Source organism: Zophobas morio, unplaced genomic scaffold (assembly GCF_036711695.1).
Source record: "Zophobas morio isolate AGI-343-1 ecotype UQ-CSIRO unplaced genomic scaffold, CSIRO_AGI_Zmor_V1 ptg000041l, whole genome shotgun sequence".
NCBI lineage: Eukaryota > Metazoa > Arthropoda > Insecta > Coleoptera > Tenebrionidae > Zophobas > Zophobas morio.
The window spans coordinates 2,661,699-2,683,862 of NW_026972146.1; the positions used below are offsets into that span (position 1 = coordinate 2,661,699).

General features: G+C 34.2%; 1 protein-coding gene across 2 annotated transcripts in view; it reads left to right on the forward strand.

The window, feature by feature from the left end:
* The window catches only part of LOC135140877 (DAN domain family member 5-like), a 53,221-nt gene that overhangs the window by 16,723 nt on the left and 14,334 nt on the right, over window positions 1–22,164 (forward strand). Inside the window, exon 1 of one of the 2 annotated variants that reach the window (XM_064071606.1) lies at window positions 325–473. The exons of the other annotated variant lie outside the window; for it this stretch is intronic. The gene's annotated coding sequence lies outside the window, so the exon portion shown is untranslated. Of the gene's footprint in view, window positions 1–324; window positions 474–22,164 lie in introns of those variants that run through there. 2 annotated transcript variants of the gene reach the window in all.

A 22,164-nucleotide genomic window follows, 5' to 3' on the forward strand; every position in this document is an offset into this window, starting at 1 on the left:
TAATTTTTTTAATGATATGTGCATTTCTGTTGTTTCGTATTATTCTCGTCTGCAATTTTTCTTCGGTTTTGTGTTTCCCCATCTCCAATCACCATCCATCATCCACCCGTGCATAACACTATTGATTACCCACGATTCGCTTTCTGCGACAGGCATCACTCCCAGCTAGTTTCCTGCAATCATCCAATTCCACCACTAATGCATATAATATGTGATCCGACTGGTACGCCACCGCTAATTGAATAAATTATCGCCCGTCGTAACACTCCACCGAATCGCCATTTCAAGAACAAACAAGCCCGTTTTAGCTCCAAACAATTCAATTTTCAGCCAATTGCTTATTTTTGAAGAGCTCCGTGGCGCCCGCCACCGAAAAAACCGTCCGTTATTTTCGACCTGCCTGACGTAAAATCCAGACATGCAAATTCGCAGCTCTTAAATCTCGACATAACGAGAAAACCCATTTTATTTAGGTAAGTGCATATTATGATCCGAAAATTACGACCATTGTGGCGTTACGTAAACGCGGGCAGCGTGCCAGATACATTCCACGCCGAACCCTTACCGAAATCCGCGATAAGGGCGAAGGTCGCGGCGCGCCGCGCCGCCATCCAGACGGAGCGGCACACGCTGCAGCGCGTGTGCTAGAGCGAGACAGCCACACTGCGTCGTTTGTTTATTTACTAAGTCGTAACGCACGGTGGCCAGGTACGCGAGCGTCGTAAAAATTCCGAAAATGTAAATAATTTCGACGTCGTAAAGCCGTGGTTGTAAATAAACGAAATTAGCGCGGGTAATGGCGGCATAAAATGCGGCGGTGCGAAGAATGTCGCCGCCGTGGACCCAGAAACGAGGTTGGGGATTTATTTGTGTGGTGAATGCGAGGAAGTTGGAAATTCGGTCCGAAGAAGTAAAAGCCGGGGGACTGATCAACAATCACGCATCGCCTTTTGTAGCAAATACGATGTCCATTCATTGGCGCCCACCACCTGCCTTTCACAATGCCATCTTTCTCGCAGACGGGCAGGGACGGACTGGGCACGTTTGGCTCGCTACAAAGGTAAAAACGTGACGGGAATTAATGAATTGAGGTAGACACGGCGGGTGGAAGTGTTAAGTAAACGTTATCTTTATTAAGAACTGTCAACCCTAGGCGCCGGCACGTGCTTTTCAGTAGTTTAACGAAGGTGATTTTGGACAAAATTTGCAACGTGAACTTTTGAATTAAAAGTAAATGTAAAGAAGTGTGCTGGGTGTACATTCGAAATGAGGTTTCCCTTTACAAAATTTTGTGATGACGTTATCAACATTTTTTGCAAAGACACGCATATCACTTCGGATAGGTGCAGTGTAGTACTAAGGATAACTTAATCAATAAAATTAATTGACTCATTCGTTAATTTTTATGAGTCACCCTGTATAAGAAATTTAAAAACTTTTAATGGAATAATAAATCACAAGTTTAGACTCATCATATTTTGCAGATTTTGGATAGAATTTATTCAGCAAAATTTTGAGATGACGTCATCGCATTGGTGGTGGGGATGAAAATCCAAACTTTTAACCATCTAGATGATATTCCTAATTTACATACAGTAGGTTCGGAGATTACTTGTCTAATAAAAATGACAGACGGAAATGGGAGACCATTTTTTTCGTACTCTGGAGGTCATGACACGTCGAAAAAATATGAAAGTGACAATTCGGCCACGTACTCAAGGTTTCTCTATATTTCACAAGATTTCGCTGATTTTCGAGCCTTCGCAAGATCTTTGAAGACTTCTCAAGATTTTTCATCATTCGCAGGATTCTCAGGATTTCTCAAGATTTCTCAACATTTGTCAGGATTTCTCAAGGTTTCTGTGTTTCCAGATTTCGAGATTTCTCAAAGTTTCTTAAAATTTATCAAGATTATCAAAATTTCTCAAGGTTTCGTTGGGTTTTTAAAGATTTGGAAATTTCTAGAGTTCGAGATTTCTCAAAATTTTTCAAGAGTTCTCAATATTTCTCAAAATTTTTCAAGATTTATCAAGACTTATCAACATTATTCAAGATTTCTCTAGATCTCACAAGATTTCTCAAGATTTCCCTGAAATTTCTCGACCTTGTTCGAGCCTTCTCAAGAATTTTCAAGATTTATCATGATTTCTCAGGATTTTTCAAGATTTCTCAAAATTTCTCAGGATTTCTCGGGATTTCTCAAGGTTTCTATATTTCAAGATTTTGAGATTTCTCAAAATTTCTTAAAATTTATCAAGATTATCAAAATTTCTCAAGGTTTCGTAGGGTTTTTAGAGGTTTGGAAATTTCTACAGTTCGAGATTTCTCAAAATTTTTCAAGAGTTCTCAATATTTCTCAAAATTTCTCAAAGTTTATCAAGACTGCAAGATTACTCAAAGTTTCTTTTTATCGGAAATTTATCAAGATTTTTGAAAATTTCTCAGGGTTTCTCAAGATTTTTCAACGTTTTGAAGTTTCGAGAGTTCAACATTTCTCAAGATTTCTCATCATTTCTCAAGAATTCTCAGGATTTCCCAAGATTCCTCAACATTTCTCAAGATTTATGAAAATTTCTCAGGGTTTCTCAAGATTTCGAAGTTTCTAGAGTTCGAAATTTCTCAAAATTTTTTAAGATTTCTCAAAATTTCTCAAAATTTATCAAGACTTCAAGATTACTCAAGGTTGCTCTAGATTTCACACGATTTCCCGAAAGTTCTCGACGTTTTTCGAGCCTTCGCAAGACTTTTCAAGTTTTCTGAAGACTTCTCAAGATTTTTCAAGATTTATCATGACTTCTCAGGACATTTCAAGGTTTCTCAAGATTTTTTATCATTCTCAAGATTCTCAGGATTTCTCAAGATTTCTCAACATTTGTCAGGATTTCTCGGGATTTCTCAAGGTTTCTGTGTTTCCAGATTTTGGAGATTTCTCAAAATTTCTTAAAATTTATCAAGATTATAAAATTTCTCAAGGTTTCGTAGAATTTTTAAAGGTTTCGAAATTTCTAGAGTCGGAGATTTCTCAAAATGTATCAAGATTTATCAAGATTTTTCTAGGTTTCACAAGAATTCGCAAGATTTCCCTGAAATTTCTCGACCTGTTTCGAGTCTTGTCAAGAGTTTTCAAGATTTATCATGATTTCTCAGAACATTTCAAGGTTTCTCAAGATTTCTCAACATTCTCAAGATTCTCAGGATTTTTCAAGATTGTTCAACATTTCTCGGCATTTCTCAAGGTTTCTATATTTCAAGATTTCGAGATTTCTCAAAATTTCTTAAAATTTCTTAAAATTTCTCATCATTTCTCAACAATTTCCAGGATTCCTCAAAATTTATCAAGATTTATGAAAATTTCTCAAGATTTCTCAATATTTCTCAAAATTTCTCAAAGTTTATCAAGACTGCAAGATTACTCAAGGTTTCTTTTTATCGGAAATTTATCAAGATGAAAATTTCTCAGGGTTTCTCAAGTTTTTTCAACGTTTTGAAGTTTCGAGGGTTCCAGATTTCACAAAATTTTTCAACATTTCTCAATATGTAAAAATTTCTCAAGATTTATCAAGACTTATCAAGATTATTCAAGATTTCTTTAGATTTCACAAGATTTCCTCGAAATTTTTTGATGTTTTTCGAGCGTTCTCAAGATTTTCATAAATCTTGATAAATTTTAAGGAATCTTGAAAAATCCTGAGAATTGTTGAGAAATGATAAGAAATCTTGAAATATAGAAACCTTGAGAAATCCCGAGAAATACTAGGAAATGTTGAGAAATCTTGAAAAATCATGTGAATCTTGAGAAGAATGAGAAGTCTTGAAAAATCTTGTGTTACCTTAATAAGTCTTGATAAATCTTGAGAAATTTTGAGAAACATTGAGAACTCTGGAACAACTTTGAGAAATCTTGTGTAATCTTAATAAGTCTTGATAAATCTTGAGAAATTTTGAGAAACATTGTGAACTCTGGAACAATTTTGAGAAATATCGAACTCTAGAAACTTCGAAGCCTTGAAAAATCTTGAGAACCCCTGAGAAATTTTCAGAAATCTTGATAAATTTTGAAAAATCTTGAGAAATTCTGAGAATTGTTGAGAAAGGATGAGAAATCTTGAGAAATTTAAGAAAAATTTGAGAAATCTCAAAATATCGAAACATAGAAACCTTGAGAAATCTCGAAAAATCCTAAGAAATGTTGAGAAACCTTGAAATGTCCTAAGAAATCATGATAAATCTTGAAAAATCTTGAGAAGGCTCGAAAAACGTCGAGAAATTTTGGGGAAATCTTGAGAAATCCAGTGAAATCTTGAGAAATTTTGAAAAATATTGAGTAATCTTGAAAAATTTTGAGAAATCTCAAACTCTAGAAACTTCGAAACCTTTGAAAATTTTTGAGATTTCTCAAAAATTTTGAATTTCTATTTTCATAAATTTTGTGAAATCTTGAGAAATCATAGGAAATCTTGAGTAATCTTGAGAAATCTTGGGTAAAATTGAGCAATATTGAAAAATTTGAGAAATCTCGAAATCTTGAAACCATGAAACCTTGAGAAATTCTAAGAAATCTAGAGAAGTCTTGAGAATACTTAAGATACTATGAGAAAATTGGAGAAATCCTGAGAAATTTTCAGAAAATCTTGAGAAATCTCGTAACCTGTAAACTGAGAACTCCTAAGAGATTTTGAGAAGTCTCGAATAACCTCTAAAATGTCTCGAAGAAATCGTGAGAAATCTCGAAATATCGAAACCTGGGAACGTCTAGAATTGTTGACAAATCCTTAGAAATCTTGAGAAATCTTGGATCTTGAAAAACCTCGAGAAACCGCGAGAAATCTCGTAGGATTCTTGAGAAATTTTAAAGAATCTTGAGAAATCGTGAAAAATTTTGAAAAAATATAGAAATTTGGGCGAAGAAACCTTAAGAAATTCTGAGAAACTTTGAGAAGTCTTGAAAAGTTTTGAGGCACCCTAAGAAATTTGAAGAAATCCTGAGAAATTTTGAGAATTCTTCAGGAAATCTCGATGAATTTTCGGAGAAATCTCAGAGAAATCGTGGGAAATTTCGTAACCTATAAACTTTAAGAAATCCTGAGAAATCCTGGGAGGTGTCGAGGACCTCAAGAATATCTCGAAAACATTTTGAGAAATTTCAAAATCTCGAAACCTGGAAACGTCTAGAAATGTTGAGAAATCCTGAGAAATGTTGAGAAATTCTGGGAAATCTTGAAAAAATCCCGAGAAACTCCGAGAAATTCTAAGAAATCTAGAGAAGTCTTGAGCATACTTAAGATACCATGAGAAACTTGGAAAAATCCTGAGAAATCTTGAGAAATTTCGTAACTTGTAAACTTTAAGGAATCCCGAGAAATCGTGAGAAATTTTTGAGAAGTCTCGAGAAACCTCTAAAATATCTCGAACAATTCGAGAAATCTCGAAATCTCGATACCTGGGAACGTCTAGAAATGTCGACAAATCCTGAGAAATCTTGAGAAATTCAAGGAAATCTTTGACCTTGAAATTTCGAAATCTGGAAATCTCGAAATTTCGAAATCTTGAAACTTTAAGAAACCTCGAGAAATCTTGAAAAATCTCAAGAAACTCGTAGAAAACTAAAACAAAATCTCGTAGAAGTCTTAAGAAATCTTGAAGATTTTTGAGAAATCGTAAAAAATGATGAAAAAATATAGAAATGTCGAACCACGAAACCTTAAGAAATTCTAAAAAATCTAGAGAAGTTTTGAGAAATCTTGAGACACCCTAAGAAATTTGAAGAAATCCTGAGAAATCCTGAAAAGTGTCGAGAAATCTCCAATCTGTAAACTTTAAGAAATCTCAAAAAATCCTGAGTAACCCTACGAAGTGTCGAGAAACCTCAAGATTGTCTCGAAGAAATCTTGAGTAATCTCAGAGAAATTCTGAAAAATCTTGAAAGAATCCGTAGAAACCTCGAGAAATTCAAAGAAATCTAGAGAAGTCTTGAGCATACTTGAGACACCATGAGAAAATTGGAGAAATCCTGAGAAATCTGCAGGACATCTCGCGGAATTTTCGGAGAAATCTCAAGAGAAATCATGAGAAATCTCGTAACTTGTAAACTTTAAGGAATCCTGAGAAATCGTGAGAAATTTTTAAGAAGTCTCGAGAAACCTTTAAATGTCTCGAACAGTTTCTGAGAAATCTCGAAACCTGGGAACGTCAAGAAATGTTGAGAAATCTTGAGAAATTCAGGGAAATCTTGAGAAATTTTGAGAAATCTTGGACCTTGAAATTTCGAAATCTGGAAATCTCGAAATTTCGAAATCTTGAAACTTTGAGAAACCTCCAGAAACTGATTGAAAACTCGAAAAAATCTCATAGAAGTGTTGAGAAATCTTGAAGATTCTTGAGAAATCGTGAAAAATTTTGAAAAAATATAGAAATCTCGAACCACGAAACCTTAAGAAATTCTAAAAAATCTAGAGAAGTCTTGAGAAATCTTGAGACATCCTAAGAAATTTGAAGAAATCGTGAGAAATCCTGAAGTGTCGAGAAATCTGCAATCTGTAAACTTTAAGAAATCTCAAAAAATCCTGAGTAATCCTTGGAAGTGTCGAGAAACCTCAAGATTGTCTCGAAGAAATCTTGAGTAATCTCAGAGAAATTCTGAAAAATCTTGAAAGAATCCGGAGAAACCTCGAGAAATTCAAAGAAATCTAGAGAAGTCTTGAGCATACTTGAGACACCATGAGAAAATTGGAGAAATCCTGAGAAATCTGCAGGACATCTCGCGGAATTTTCGGAGAAATCTCAAGAGAAATCATGAGAAATCTCGTAACTTGTAAACTTTAAGGAATCCTGAGAAATCGTGAGAAATTTTTAAGAAGTCTCGAGAAACCTTTAAATGTCTCGAACAGTTTTTGAGAAATCTCGAAACCTAGGATCGTCAAGAAATGTTGAGAAATCTTGAGAAATTCAGGGAAATCTTGAGAAATTTTGAGAAATCTTGGACCTTGAAATTTCGAAATCTGAAAATCTCGAAATTTCGAAATCTTGAAACTTCGAGAAACCTCCAGAAACTTATTGAAAACTCGAAAAAATCGCATAGAAGTCTTGAGAAATCTTGAAGATTCTTGAGAAATCGTGAAAAATTTTGAAATAATATAGAAATCTCGAACCACGAAACCTTAAGAAATTCTAAAAAATCTAGAGAAGTCTTGAGAAATCTTGAGACACCCTAAGAAATTTCAAGAAATCCTAAGAAATCCTGAAAAGTGTTCAGAAATCTGCAACCTGTAAACTTTAAGAAATCTCAAAAAATCCTGAGTAACCCTACGAAGTGTCGAGAAACCTCAAGATTGTCTCGAAGAAATCTTGAGTAATCTCAGAGAAATTCTGAAAAATCTTGAAAGAATCCGTAGAAACCTCGAGAAATTCAAAGAAATCTAGAGAAGTCTTGAGCATACTTGAGACACCATGAGAAAATTGGAGAAATCCTGAGAAATCTCGTAACTTGTAAACTTTAAGGAATCCTGAGAAATCATGAGAAATTTTTGAGAAGTCTCGAGAAACCTCTAAAATGCCTCGAACAGTTTTTGAAAAATCTCGAAACCTGGGAACATCAAGAAATGTTGACAAATCTTGAGAAATTCAGGGAAATCTTGAGAAATTTTGAGAAATCTTGGACCTTGAAATTTCGAAATCTGAAAATCTCGAAATTTCGAAATCTTGAAACTTCGAGAAACCTCCAGAAACTTATTGAAAACTCGATAAAATCTCATAGAAGTGTTGAGAAATCTTGAAGATTCTTGAGAAATCGTGAAAAATTTTGAAATAATATAGAAATCTCGAACCACGAAACCTTAAGAAATTCTAAAAAATCTAGAGAAGTCTTGAGAAATCTTGAGACACCCTAAGAAATTTAAAGAAATCCTAAGAAATCCTGAAAAGTGTTCAGAAATCTGCAACCTGTAAACTTTAAGAAATCTCAAAAAATCCTGAGTAACCCTACGAAGTGTCGAGAAACCTCAAGATTGTCTCGAAGAAATCTTGAGTAATCTCAGAGAAATTCTGAAAAATCTTGAAAGAATCCGTAGAAACCTCGAGAAATTCAAAGAAATCTAGAGAAGTCTTGAGCATACTTGAGACACCATGAGAAAATTGGAGAAATCCTGAGAAATCTCGTAACTTGTAAACTTTAAGGAATCCTGAGAAATCATGAGAAATTTTTGAGAAGTCTCGAGAAACCTCTAAAATGCCTCGAACAGTTTTTGAAAAATCTCGAAACCTGGGAACATCAAGAAATGTTGACAAATCTTGAGAAATTCAGGGAAATCTTGAGAAATTTTGAGAAATCTTGGACCTTGAAATTTCGAAATCTGAAAATCTCGAAATTTCGAAATCTTGAAACTTCGAGAAACCTCCAGAAACTTATTGAAAACTCGATAAAATCTCATAGAAGTGTTGAGAAATCTTGAAGATTCTTGAGAAATCGTGAAAAATTTTGAAATAATATAGAAATCTCGAACCACGAAACCTTAAGAAATTCTAAAAAATCTAGAGAAGTCTTGAGAAATCTTGAGACACCCTAAGAAATTTAAAGAAATCCTAAGAAATCCTGAAAAGTGTTCAGAAATCTGCAACCTGTAAACTTTAAGAAATCTCAAAAAATCCTGAGTAACCCTACGAAGTGTCGAGAAACCTCAAGATTGTCTCGAAGAAATCTTGAGTAATCTCAGAGAAATTCTGAAAAATCTTGAAAGAATCCGTAGAAACCTCGAGAAATTCAAAGAAATCTAGAGAAGTCTTGAGCATACTTGAGACACCATGAGAAAATTGGAGAAATCCTGAGAAATCTGCAGGACATCTCGCGGAATTTTCGGAGAAATCTCAAGAGAAATCATGAGAAATCTCGTAACTTGTAAACTTTAAGGAATTTTGACAAATCGTGAGAAATTTTTGAGAAGTCTCGAGAAACCTCTTAAATGCCTCGAACAGTTTTTGAGAAATCTCGAAACCTGGGAACGTCAAGAAATGTTGAGAAATCTTGAGAAATTCAGGGAAATCTTGAGAAATTTTGAGAAATCTTGGACCTTGAAATTTCGAAATCTGAAAATCTCGAAATTTCGAAATCTTGAAACTTCGAGAAACCTCCAGAAACTTATTGAAAACTCGAAAAAATCGCATAGAAGTCTTGAGAAATCTTGAAGATTCTTGAGAAATCGTGAAAATTTTTGAAAAAATATAGAAATCTCGAACCACGAAACCTTAAGAAATTCTAAAAAATCTAGAGAAGTCTTGAGAAATCTTGAGACATCCTAAGAAATTTGAAGAAATCCTGAGAAATCCTGAAAAGTGTCGAGAAATCTGCAATCTGTAAACTTTAAGAAATCTCAAAAAATCCTGAGTAACCTAGGAAGTGTCGAGAAACTTCAATATTGTCTCGAAGAAATATTGAGTAATCTCAGAGAAATTCTGTGAAATCTTGAAAGAATCCGGAGAAACCTCGAGAAATTCAAAGAAATCTAGAGAAGTCTTGAGCATACTTGAGACACCATGAGAAAATTGGAGAAATCCTGAGAAATCTGCAGGACATCTCGCGGAATTTTCGGAGAAATCTCAAGAGAAATCATGAGAAATCTCGTAACTTGTAAACTTTAAGGAATTTTGACAAATCGTGAGAAATTTTTGAGAAGTCTCGAGAAACCTCCTAAATGTCTCGAACAGTTTTTGAGAAATCTCGAAACTTGGGAACGTCAAGAAATGTTGAGAAATCTTGAGAAATTCAGGGAAATCTTGAGAAATTTTGAGAAATCTTGGACCTTGAAATTTCGAAATCTGAAAATCTCGAAATTTCGAAATCTTGAAACTTCGAGAAACCTCCAGAAACTTATTGAAAACTCGATAAAATCTCATAGAAGTGTTGAGAAATCTTGAAGATTCTTGAGAAATCGTGAAAAATTTTGAAAAAATATAGAAATCTCGAACCACGAAACCTTAAGAAATTCTAAAAAATCTATAGAAGTCTTGAGAAATCTTGAGACATCCTAAGAAATTTGAAGAAATCGTGAGAAATCCTGAAGTGTCGAGAAATCTGCAATCTGTAAACTTTAAGAAATCTCAAAAAATCCTGAGTAATCCTACGAAGTGTCGAGAAACCTCAAGATTGTCTCGAAGAAATCTTGAGTAATCTCAGAGAAATTCTGTGAAATCTTGAAAGAATCCGGAGAAACCTCGAGAAATTCAAAGAAATCTAGAGAAGTCTTGAGCATACTTGAGACACCATGAGAAAATTGGAGAAATCCTGAGAAATCTGCAGGACATCTCGCGGAATTTTCGGAGAAATCTCAAGAGAAATCATGAGAAATCTCGTAACTTGTAAACTTTAAGGAATCCTGAGAAATCGTGAGAAATTTTTAAGAAGTCTCGAGAAACCTTTAAATGTCTCGAACAGTTTTTGAGAAATTTCGAAACCTGGGAACGTCAAGAAATGTTGAGAAATCTTGAGAAATTCAGGGAAATCTTGAGAAATTTTGAGAAATCTTGGACCTTGAAATTTCGAAATCTGAAAATCTCGAAATTTCGAAATCTTGAAACTTCGAGAAACCTCCAGAAACTTATTGAAAACTCGATAAAATCTCATAGAAGTGTTGAGAAATCTTGAAGATTCTTGAGAAATCGTGAAAAATTTTGAAAAAATATAGAAATCTCGAACCACGAAACCTTAAGAAATTCTAAAAAATCTAGAGAAGTCTTGAGAAATCTTGAGACACCCTAAGAAATTTAAAGAAATCCTAAGAAATCCTGAAAAGTGTTCAGAAATCTTCAACCTGTAAACTTTAAGAAATCTCAAAAAATCCTGAGTAACCCTACGAAGTGTCGAGAAACCTCAAGATTGTCTCGAAGAAATCTTGAGTAATCTCAGAGAAATTCTGAAAAATCTTGAAAGAATCCGTAGAAACCTCGAGAAATTCAAAGAAATCTAGAGAAGTCTTGAGCATACTTGAGACACCATGAGAAAATTGGAGAAATCCTGAGAAATCTGCAGGACATCTCGCGGAATTTTCGGAGAAATCTCAAGAGAAATCATGAGAAATCTCGTAACTTGTAAACTTTAAGGAATTTTGACAAATCGTGAGAAATTTTTGAGAAGTCTCGAGAAACCTCTTTAATGCCTCGAACAGTTTTTGAAAAATCTCGAAACCTGGGATCGTCAAGAAATGTTGAGAAATCTTGAGAAATTCAGGGAAATCTTGAGAAATTTTGAGAAATCTTGGACCTTGAAATTTCGAAATATGGAAATCTCGAAATTTCGAAATCTTGAAACTTTGAGAAACCTCCAGAAACTCATTGAAAACTCGAAAAAATCTCATAGAAGTGTTGAGAAATCTTGAAGATTCTTGAGAAATCGTGAAAAATTTTGAAAAAATATAGAAATCTCGAACCACGAAACCTTAAGAAATTCTAAAAAATCTAGAGAAGTCTTGAGAAATCTTGAGACACCCTAAGAAATTTAAAGAAATCCTAAGAAATCCTGAAAAGTGTTCAGAAATCTGCAACCTGTAAACTTTAAGAAATCTCAAAAAATCCTGAGTAACCCTACGAAGTGTCGAGAAACCTCAAGATTGTCTCGAAGAAATCTTGAGTAATCTCAGAAATTCTGAAAAATCTTGAAAGAATCCGTAGAAACCTCGAGAAATTCAAAGAAATCTAGAGAAGTCTTGAGCATACTTGAGACACCATGAGAAAATTGGAGAAATCCTGAGAAATCTACAGGACATCTCGCGGAATTTTCGGAGAAATTTCAAGAGAAATCATGAGAAATCTCGTAACTTGTAAACTTTAAGAAATTTTGACAAATCGTGAGAAATTTTTGAGAAGTCTCGAGAAACCTCTTAAATGCCTCGAACAGTTTTTGAGAAATCTCGAAACCTGGGAACGCCAAGAAATGTTGAGAAATCTTGAGAAATTCAGGGAAATCTTGAGAAATTTTGAGAAATCTTGGCCCTCGAAATTTCGAAATCTTGAAACGTCGAGAAACCTCCAGAAACTTATTGAAAATTCGAAAAAATCTCATAGAAGTCTTGAGAAATCTTGAAGATTCTTGAGAAATCGTGAAAAATTTTGAAAAAATATAGAAATCTCGAACCACGAAACCTTAAGAAATTCTAAAAAATCTAGAGAAGTCTTGGGAAATCTTGAGACACCCTAAGAAATTTGAAGAAATCCTGAGTAATCCTAGGAAGTGTCGAGAAACCTCAGGATTGTCTCGAAGAAATCTTGTGTAACCTCAGAGAAATTCTGTGAAATCTTCAAAGAATCCGGAGAAAACTTGAGAAATCTTGAGAAATCTTCGAATCTTGCGATTTCGAAAAATTTCGATATTTCAGTAGTTCTTAAGATAAAACTGATTTTGGCAAAAAATAAAGTGTGGGTGAGCGGGGCTAGTACTAAGATATGTATTACATTTTAAAAGTAATTTGTAATTGTAATGAATTACTATTGTTACTGAATAATGAGTAATTGTAATGCATTACTTTTTAATAGTAAGTTCCAATCACTGTGTGCTTAGGGGTATATAGAGTGACGTCACTGCGCGAGCAGGTTCCGTTTCGAGCCGCACAACTCTTACACCTTGCCGATTCTTATACCTTGGCCTAGCCAGTCCGCCCCTGTCCGCCAGCAGGTTAGTGCATCCAGCGCTGGGTCCCTACGCGCCGCCCACCCACGGCCTTATGGGTATCGCCTACACCCATGGCCGCTCCATTCATGCGAGATGGCCCGCCAGATTTCCTCCGGTCACCGGATACTCCGCAGACACGTACTATCTCCACATAATTGGATGTCGGTGTGGCCAAGGGGGGCTAATCGACCTGCATAATAATCCTGCCGTGACAGTCCGTCTTGTGCCGGCACGTGGGCCGCCACCATTCCTATTGGAGACAGTTTACGGCTCACCGTCAATGGGCATTTGCATACAATCTGTGCGGAAAAATACGACACTTTGACGAGCAACGGTTTGCGCGGCGACGAAGCGGCGCGAAAATGCCCATTTGGAGTGGAGGTTTTGGATTTGGGGACGAGTGGGAAGCGCGATTTTATCGGGAGTGTGTGGAAGGATGGGTGGGTGGCGAGAAGTTCGGACGGATTTTCCGGGAGAGGATCTGCTGGCGGAAGTCGAGGCGCTGAAAGTGGAACGAAGTCGCCGGTTTGCTGCCAGCGGATCTAATTAGTTATCCCACACTTGAGCATAAATCAAAATATACAGCAATTAGAAGTGTGAACGGGAGAGCATTAAGCGGCACGTAATTGGAGAAAATATACTTTGTATGGAATGGTGACAACTTTGTATGACGGAGTGTGCCAAAAGCGAAAGGATTAGCTGAGTTTCAAAAATAAAAATCTATAAACAAAAATTTTAGTACATACAAACCAAGTCAGGTCAGGTTAGGTTAGAACCGGTCTGATCATAGCTGACTTAGCTATAAATTTTGACGTGTGTTCTGAATTTTTTTGATCTAAACAAGATCGTGACGACGTTCAAAATAAAAAAGACAGAGTGGTTGAAGCAAATACCTTAAACTTCGTGAATTTAACCCACTTTAGAAGTTTTATTTATTGTTGATGCTTGCGTTTTAAACATGACACGAAATGGTTTTTTTAAGTTTCATCACTCATCGGAGATTTTAAATAGAACTAGACCATTTAGGTTATCGTGATGACTGTCGCCCTGCCTTCATCAAATTAAAGATCCTAACACTACCATCTGTATATATTTTCCAGTGTCTATTATTTGTCTACCAGAACAGGACTGATTATGACTGTGCTAAACATACATATGCCACCAGAAACCGTCATTTATTAAGACCCGAGTTTCTTCGACTAAACCGCACACAAAATAGTAGCAATTATTTCTGTGTTCGTTTATACAATGAACTGCCAGAATGCATTAAAATATTAGAGTATTCATCTTTTAAAAATATTATCAAAGCCATTCTTCTTAAAAATGCATTCTATTCTATTGATGAATTTAGGCTTAAAATACGTAATGTAACTTTTAGTTAACATAAATATTTTATTTATTACTTTATAATGTTATTTTGTTTATTACACTAATTGTATGTAAAATTATTCTGGACGTTTGTAAACTTTTTTAAGTATTAACAATAAAGCTTCTATCTATCTATCTATCTATCTATCTATCTATCTATCTATCTATCTAAACTATTATTACTCATTCCCAGGAAAGCAATTACGAATAAAAGATTCTTTTCTCGTTCCGATTTTAAAAACACCATCATAGACTTTGTAAAAGTGCTTGAATATTATTTTTAAACAATAATGAACGCATAGATAGTAACAGTAAGACAACTTATTTCTGTCAGCCAAATATTCAATTTTCAAGATTACTCGAGATTTCACAAGATTTCGCAAGATTTCCCTGAAATTTCTCTACCTTTTTCGAGGCTTCTCAAGAATTTTCAAGATTTATCATGATTTCTCAGGACATTTCAAGGTTTCTCAAGATTTCTCATCATTCTCAAAATTCTCAGGATTTCTCAACAATTCTCAGGATTTCTCAAGATTTCTCAAAATTTTGAAGTTTCTAGAGTTCGAAATTTCTCCAAATTTTTCAAGATTTCTCAATATTTATTATATTTATTTATTTATTTTAATATTTCTCAAAATTTTTCAAAGTTTATCAAGACTTCAAGATTACTCAAGGTTTCTCTAGATTTCACACGATTTCCCTTAAAGTTCTCGACGTTTTGCGAACCTTCTCGAGATTTGTCAAGATTTCTGAAAACTTCTCAAGAATTTTCAAGATTTCACTAGATTTCTCTAGATTTCCCCGAAATTTCTCGACGTTTTTCGAGGCTTGTCAAGAATTTTCAAGATTTATCATGATTTCTCAAGACATTTCAAGGTTTCTCAAGATTTCTAAGGATTTCTCGGGATCTCTCAAGGTTTCTATATTTCAAGAATTCGAGATTTTTCAAAATTCCTTAAAATTTCTCAAGATTTCCCATCATTTCTCAAAAATTCTCAGGATTTCTCAAGATTCCTCAAAATGTATCAAAATTTTTCACAATTTCTCCGGGTTTCTCAAGATTTCTCAAGATTTCGAAGTTTCTAGAGTTCGAATTTTCTCAAAATTTTTCAAGATTTCTCAAGGTTTCTCTAGATTTCACACGATTTCCCCGAAAGTTCTCGACGTTTTGCGAGCCTTCTCGAGATTTTTCAAGATTTCTGAAGACTTCTCAAGACTTTTCAAGATTTCACTAGATTTCTCAAGATTTCCCCGAAATTTTTCGACGTTTTTCGCGCCTTGTCAAGAATTTTCAAGATTTATCATGATTTCTCAGGACATTTCAAGGTTTCTCAAGATTTCTAATCATTCTCACGATTCTCAGGATTGTTCAAGATTTCTCAGCATTTCTCAGGATTTCTCGGGATCTCTCAAGGTTTCTATATTTCAAGAATTCGAGATTTTTCAAAATTCCTTAAAATTTCTAAAGATTTCTCACCATTTCTCAAAGATTCTCAGGATTTCTCAAGATTTCGAAGTTGCTAGAGTTCGAAATTTCTCAAAAGTTTTCAAGATTTCTCAAGGTTTCTCTAGATTTCACACGATTTCCCTTAAGGTTCTCGACGTTTTGCGAACCTTCTCGAGATTTGTCAAGATTTCTGAAGACTTCTCAAGAATTTTCAAGATTTCACTAGATTTCTCAAGATTTCCCCGAAATTTCTCGACGTTTTTCGAGCCTTGTCAAGAACTTTCAAGATTTATCATGATTTCTCAGATATTTCAAGGTTTCTCAAGATTTCTCAGGATTTCTCGGGATCTCTCAAGGTTTCTATATTTCAAGAATTCGAGATTTTTCAAAATTCCTTAAAATTTCTCAAGATTTCTCACCATTTCTCAAAAGTTCTCAGGATTTCTCAAGATTCCTCAAAATGTATCAAAATTTTTCACAATTTCTCAGGGTTTCTCAAGATTTCGAAGTTTCTAGAGTTCGAAATTTCTCAAAATTTTTCAAGATTTCTCAATATTTCTCAAAATTTCTCAAAGGTTATCAAGACTTCAAGATTACTCAAGGTTTCTCTAGATTTCACACGATTTCCCCGAAAGTTCTCGACGTTTTTCGCGCCTTGTCAAGAATTTTCAAGATTTATCATGATTTCTCAGGACATTTCAAGGTTTCTAAAGATTTCTCATCATTCTCACGATTCTCAGGATTTCTCGGGATTTCTCAAGGTTTCTACATTTCAAGATTTCGAGATTTCTCAAAATTCCTTAAAATTTCTCAAGATTTCTCACCATTTCTCAAAAATTCTCAGGATTTCTCAAGATTCCTCAAAATGTATCAAAATGTTTCACAATTTCTCAGGGTTTCTCAAGATTTCGAAGTTTCTAGAGTTCGAAATTTCTCAAAATTTTTCAAGATTTCTCAATATTTCTCAAAATTTCTCAAAGTTTATCAAGACTTCAAGATTACTCAAGGTTTCTCTAGATTTCACACGATTTCCCCGAAAGTTCTCGACGTTTTGCGAGCCTTGTCAAGAATTTTCAAGATTTATCATGATTTCTCAGGACATTTCAAGGTTTCTCAAGATTTCTCATCGTTCTCACGATTCTCAGGATTCTTCAAGATTTCCCAACATTTCTCAGGATTTCTCGGGAATTCTCAAGGTTTCTATATTTCAAGATTTCGAGATTTTTCAAAATTCCTTAAAATTTCTCAAGATTTCTCACCATTTCTCAAAAATTCTCAGGATTTCTCAAGATTCCTCAAAATGTATAAAAATTTTTCACAATTTCTCGGGTTTCTCAAGATTTCTCAAGAGATCGAAGTTACTAGAGTTCGAAATTTCTCAAAATTTTTCAAGATTTCTCAATATTTCTCAAAATTTCTCAAAGTTTATAAAGACTTCACGATAACTCAAGGTTTCTCAAGATTTCCACTAAATTTCTTGACGTTTTTCGAGCCTTCTCAAGATATTTTTCTGAGAGGAAAAATCTTGAAAAATCTTGAGAAATTTTGAGACATATTGAAAAATCTACAAAAATTTTGAGAAATCTCGAACTCTAGAAACTTCGAAACTTTGAAAATCTTGAGAAACTTTGAGAAACTTTCATAAATTTTGATAAATTTTGAGAAATCTTGAGAAATCCTTTTAAATTGTATCAAATAACATAGTCTGACACATATAGTTTATGAGTCCAGATTTTTGGAAAAAAAATCAAAATTAGGAAACAACATTTTGACATTTAATTTGGAATCTGCAAAACCGAATGCTTTGAAATCTTGACGTTTTGAAGTTATTGTAAGCGTGGTAACTTTTTAATGAAAATGTATCTGTTTATCGACCCCAAAAAATTGATTACGGCATCTCAAAATTTTGCCGAATAAATTCTTTCGCAACTGTGCAAAATATGGACAGACTTTTAATCATTGCATTCAAATTTTTTAGATTTGCTTAAACAGGTGACCCAAAAAAATTAATGAATCAGTCAATTTATTATTGATGAAATTAAAAACGAGCCACCCCATTTTCTGGAAAATGTGAAAATACGCTCGTCTTTATAACAATAAAATAATGATAAGGTAAGAATTATAATAATAACATTCAGAATATTTTGTTCAATGGAGGCTTATGAATAATTTTAGTCATCTGTTTTGGGGCGATAAACTCATTGAAATCAAACAAATATCTACGTGACATTCTTCCGATGTACTGTATTCCCGTTGATAATGTGCTGTAAATAAATTGTTTGCACTGCATCCTATCTACCCGTCTCTAGGGTGTATAATATGTTGCCTATGCAAAAATTGTGAACAGATAAAATGAACTGCCTGTACATAGAAAAAGATATTACAGATTGTTGAAAAAAAATTCCAGAATTGTGATACAAAATTCGACTTTTATGCCTCCCAACACCCAAACAAATCCACTCTGTTTACTCGTTATTTAACCTAAAATAATTCCACTTCGAAAACCCAAAATTTACACCAAAACATTATTAGCTCCTAAATTAAAACAATCTCAATAAATTTTTCTAATCGCTCAACGGTCCGTTAAAACCCGCTAATTAATGGGCCAAAATCACAACAAACGTGACGACTCCGCTCCGGAATGCGGAGTGAGGGTGTCATCCAATTAAAAAAGGACCAAAAATGTTACAGCCAATTACGCCAACCCACCCATCAACTTTTGAGGAGATTGAATGCAAACCTGTCCGATTTCGTGTGGGCCCAGAGATCGTGCAAATATACAATTATATGGCCCCTAAATCATCACATAAACAAGAAGCAGCATATCATTTAAAAAAGTCACATTTTCATCTAAACCAATTAAACTTGTTATTTCTCCGTGATTTATGTAAAGCGCGTAAACTTTAAACAGGATTAGCGAGTTTTCGGTAAACACTGTTTAGGAGATGAGGATTTTAAATCAGAGTGGGTGAATCATTTTTCGGTGTTGATGGCTCATATTTTTCGCTAGCGAAATTATTTTAGATTGTTTTTGTAACTTTGGTTAACCGGCGATTGTAAAGTCGTTCCGTCTATATCCGTGGACACTTGGTAATAACCAAAATTAAGTTTGAAGTGTAGGTATGTTAAATGAGGTTTAAAATACTGTTAGAAATTGCGCCAATTGGCACATTTTGGTTTTTCACGCTCGATTAAAAATAATTTTATGGAACACTATCAATTTTTAAAGGTTGAGGAAATGCCCGATGACTTTCAATACTGTGAATGCAGTCCACAAATCTTGATTTATGCAACGACGACGAAAACAGGCAGAATGTCGCTAGATACGCAGTGCCACCGCGAAGCCAAAGTCATTAAAATTTACTGACTCGGTCGCTGCCAATGAGGATCTATTTTACGAAATCTTGGTCTCGTCGCCCGTTTGTGCACTAATAAAACCTACAAGTTCAACTGTTTTTGTTAATGCAAAGGCTTCTCGGGAGCGTCAAATGTCTTTTTTTATGGAAAATCTTCTCGGGGATCTCAACTGTCTTTTTAAAAATGTAAAACTTTCTCGGGGCGCCAAATGTTCTTTTTTAGAATGTTCTTAGAAGTACTAGCCCCGCCCACCCGCCCCCCATTTTCTCAGAGGCTATGGCGTTTACCAAAATCAGTCTTTTCTGAGCAAGAGCTAGCCCCGCCCACCCACCCTCTCTTCTCTTGGAGGCTATGTAATTTGCCAAAATCAGTTTCATCTTAACAAGTACTCAAATATCGAAATTTGAGTTTCACCCCGAATATTTCTAAAATATTTGTCCGTGACCATAAACATGCTATATTTTAGGAATCAGGGAGTCGAGATCGATATCCTTGAATTTTTTCAGAATAAACGACTAAACTTTTACTTTTTACGAATTTGAAAAAGTCGACGTTTGGGTACCCATTCTATTGGGAGCCCATTTCAGGGACTTTGGTGTTCTGTTATAGGAAAATTCTAACCTGACTTGTTTCTGGGTTAATTTTGGGCCCGTTTTTTTTTGAAAAATTTAAAACAATCTTGAGGTTCTAGGTATTTCTGTTTGGAAAGAATTTGAAAGTGCTTTGGTAACTCTAGTGACTTTTCTTGTGATAATTTAAATAAATTTTTAGATGATACGTCATTTGCTAAAACCAGTCTTATCTTAGCAAGTACTAGCCCCGCCCACCCGCCCTCTCTTTTCCTAGAAGGTATCTCATTTGCCAAAATCAATTATATCGTAGCAAGTACTAGCCCCGCCCACCCACCCTCTATTTTGCAGAGTATATAATTTGCCAAAATCAGTTTTATCTTAAGAAGTACTGAAAAAAAATTGAAATTTCAAAAAATTCGAATTTCTCTAAGATTTCTCAAGATTTCTCAGGATTTCTCAATATTTCTACACGTTTCCACGTTTCGAGATTTCGAGATTTCTCAAGATTTCTTCGAGACAATTTTGAGGTTTCTCGACACTTCCCAGGATTTTTCAGGATTTTTCGAGACTTCTTAAAATTTACAAGTTCAAGATTTCTCGACACTTTTCAGGATTTCTCAGGATTTCTTCAAATTTCTTAAGGTGTCTCAAGATTTCTCAAGATATCTCTAGATTTCTTAGAATTTCTCAAGGTTTCGTGGTTCGAGGTTTCTATATATTTTCAGAGTTTTTCACGATTTCTCAAGAATATTCAAGATTTCTCAAGACTTCTATGAGATTTTTTCGAGTTTTCAATAGGTTTCTGGAGGTTTCTCAAAGTTTCAGGATTTCGAAATTTCGAGATTTCCAGATTTCGAAATTTCAAGGTCCAAGATTTCTCAAAATTTCCCAAAATTTTTCAAGAATTCTCAATATTTCTTAAAATTCCACAAGATTTCTCAAGATTTCCCCGAAAATTCGCGACGTTTTTCGAGTTTTCTCAAGATTTTTCAAGATTTATTACGATTTCTCATCTTTCTCAAGATTCTCAGGATTTTTCAAGATTTCTCAACATTTCTCAGGATTTCTCAAGATTTCTCGAAATTTATCAAGATTTATTAAAGTTTCTTAGGGTTTCTAATGATTTTTCAAGGTTTCGAAGTTTCTAGAGTTCGAGATTTCTCAAAATTTTTCTAGATTTTTCAATATGTCTCAAAATTTCTCAAGATTTATCAAGGCTTCAAGTTTACTCAAGGTTTCTCAGGATTTCTCCGAAATTTTTCGATCTTCTCAAAATTTTTCAAGACTTATAATAATTTCTCAGGACATTTCAAGTTTCTCGAGATTACTCAAGGTTTCTATGTTTCACAAAATTTCTCAAGATTTCTCAACAATTCTCAGGATTTCTCGAGATTTCTCAAAATTTATCAAGATTAATGAAAATTTCTCAGGGTTACTTAAGATTTTTCAAGGCTTCGAAGTTTCTAGAGTTCGAGATTTCTCAACATTTTTCAAGAGTTCTCAATGTTTCTCAAAATTTCTCAAGATATATCAAGAGTTATCAAGATTACTCAAGATTTCACAGGATTTCCCAAGATTGCTCCGAAATTTCTTGACCTTTTTCGGGCCTTCTCAAGGTTTTTCAACATTTATCATGATTTCTCAGGAGATTACAACGTTTCTCAAGATTTCTCAACATTTCTTAGGATTTCTCTGGATTTCTCAAGGTTTCTATATTTCGAGATTTCTCAAAATTTCTTAAAATTTCTCGAGATTTCTCATCATTTCTCAACATTTCCCAAAATGTACCAAGGTTTATTAAAGTTTCTCAGTGTTTCTCAAGATTTTTCAAGGTTTCGAATTTCCTAGAGTTCCGAGATTTCTCAAAATTTCTCATTATTCGTCAACATTTCTCAAGATTTCTCAAAACTTACCAAGATTTATTAAAGTTTCTCAGAGTTTCTCAAGATTTTTCAAGGTTTTGAAGTTTCTAGAGTTCTCAATATTTCTCAAAATATGTCAAGATTTATCAATACTTCCAGATTACTCAAGGTTTCTCTGGATTTCACAAGATTTGTCAAGATTTCCCCAAAAATTCTCGACGTTTTTCGTGCCTTCTCAAGATTTTTCAAGATTTATTACGATTTCTCATCATTCTCAAGATTCTCAGGATTTTTCGCGATTTCCCAAGGTTTCTATATTTCGAGATTTCTCAAAATTTTTTTAAATTTTTCAAGATTTTTCATAATTTCTCAACAATTCTCAGGATTTCTCAAGATTTCTCAAAATTTATCAAGATTTATTAATACTTCAAGATTAGTCAATGTTTCTCTGGATTTCACAAGATTTATTAAGATTGCCCCAAAAATTCTCCCCGTTTTTCAAGCCTTCTCAAGAGTTTTCAAGATTTATTACGATTTCTCATCATTTTCAAAATTTTCAAAATTTTCAGGATTTTTCAAGATTTTTCAAGGTTTCGAAGTTCCTAGAGTTCCTAGATTTCTCAAAATTTACGAAGATTTATTAAATGTTCTCAGGGTTTCTCAAGATTTTTCAAGGTTTCGAAGTTTCTAGAGTTCTCAATATTTCTCAAAATTTCTCGAGATTTATCAATACTTCAAGATTACTGAAGGTTTTTCTGGATTTCAACAGATTTGTCAATATTTCCCCAAAAATTCTCAACGTATTTCGAGCCTTCTCAAGGTTTTTCAAGATTTATTACGATTTCTCATCATTCTCAAAAGATTCTTAGGATTTTTCAAGATTTCTTAACATTTCTCAGGATTCCT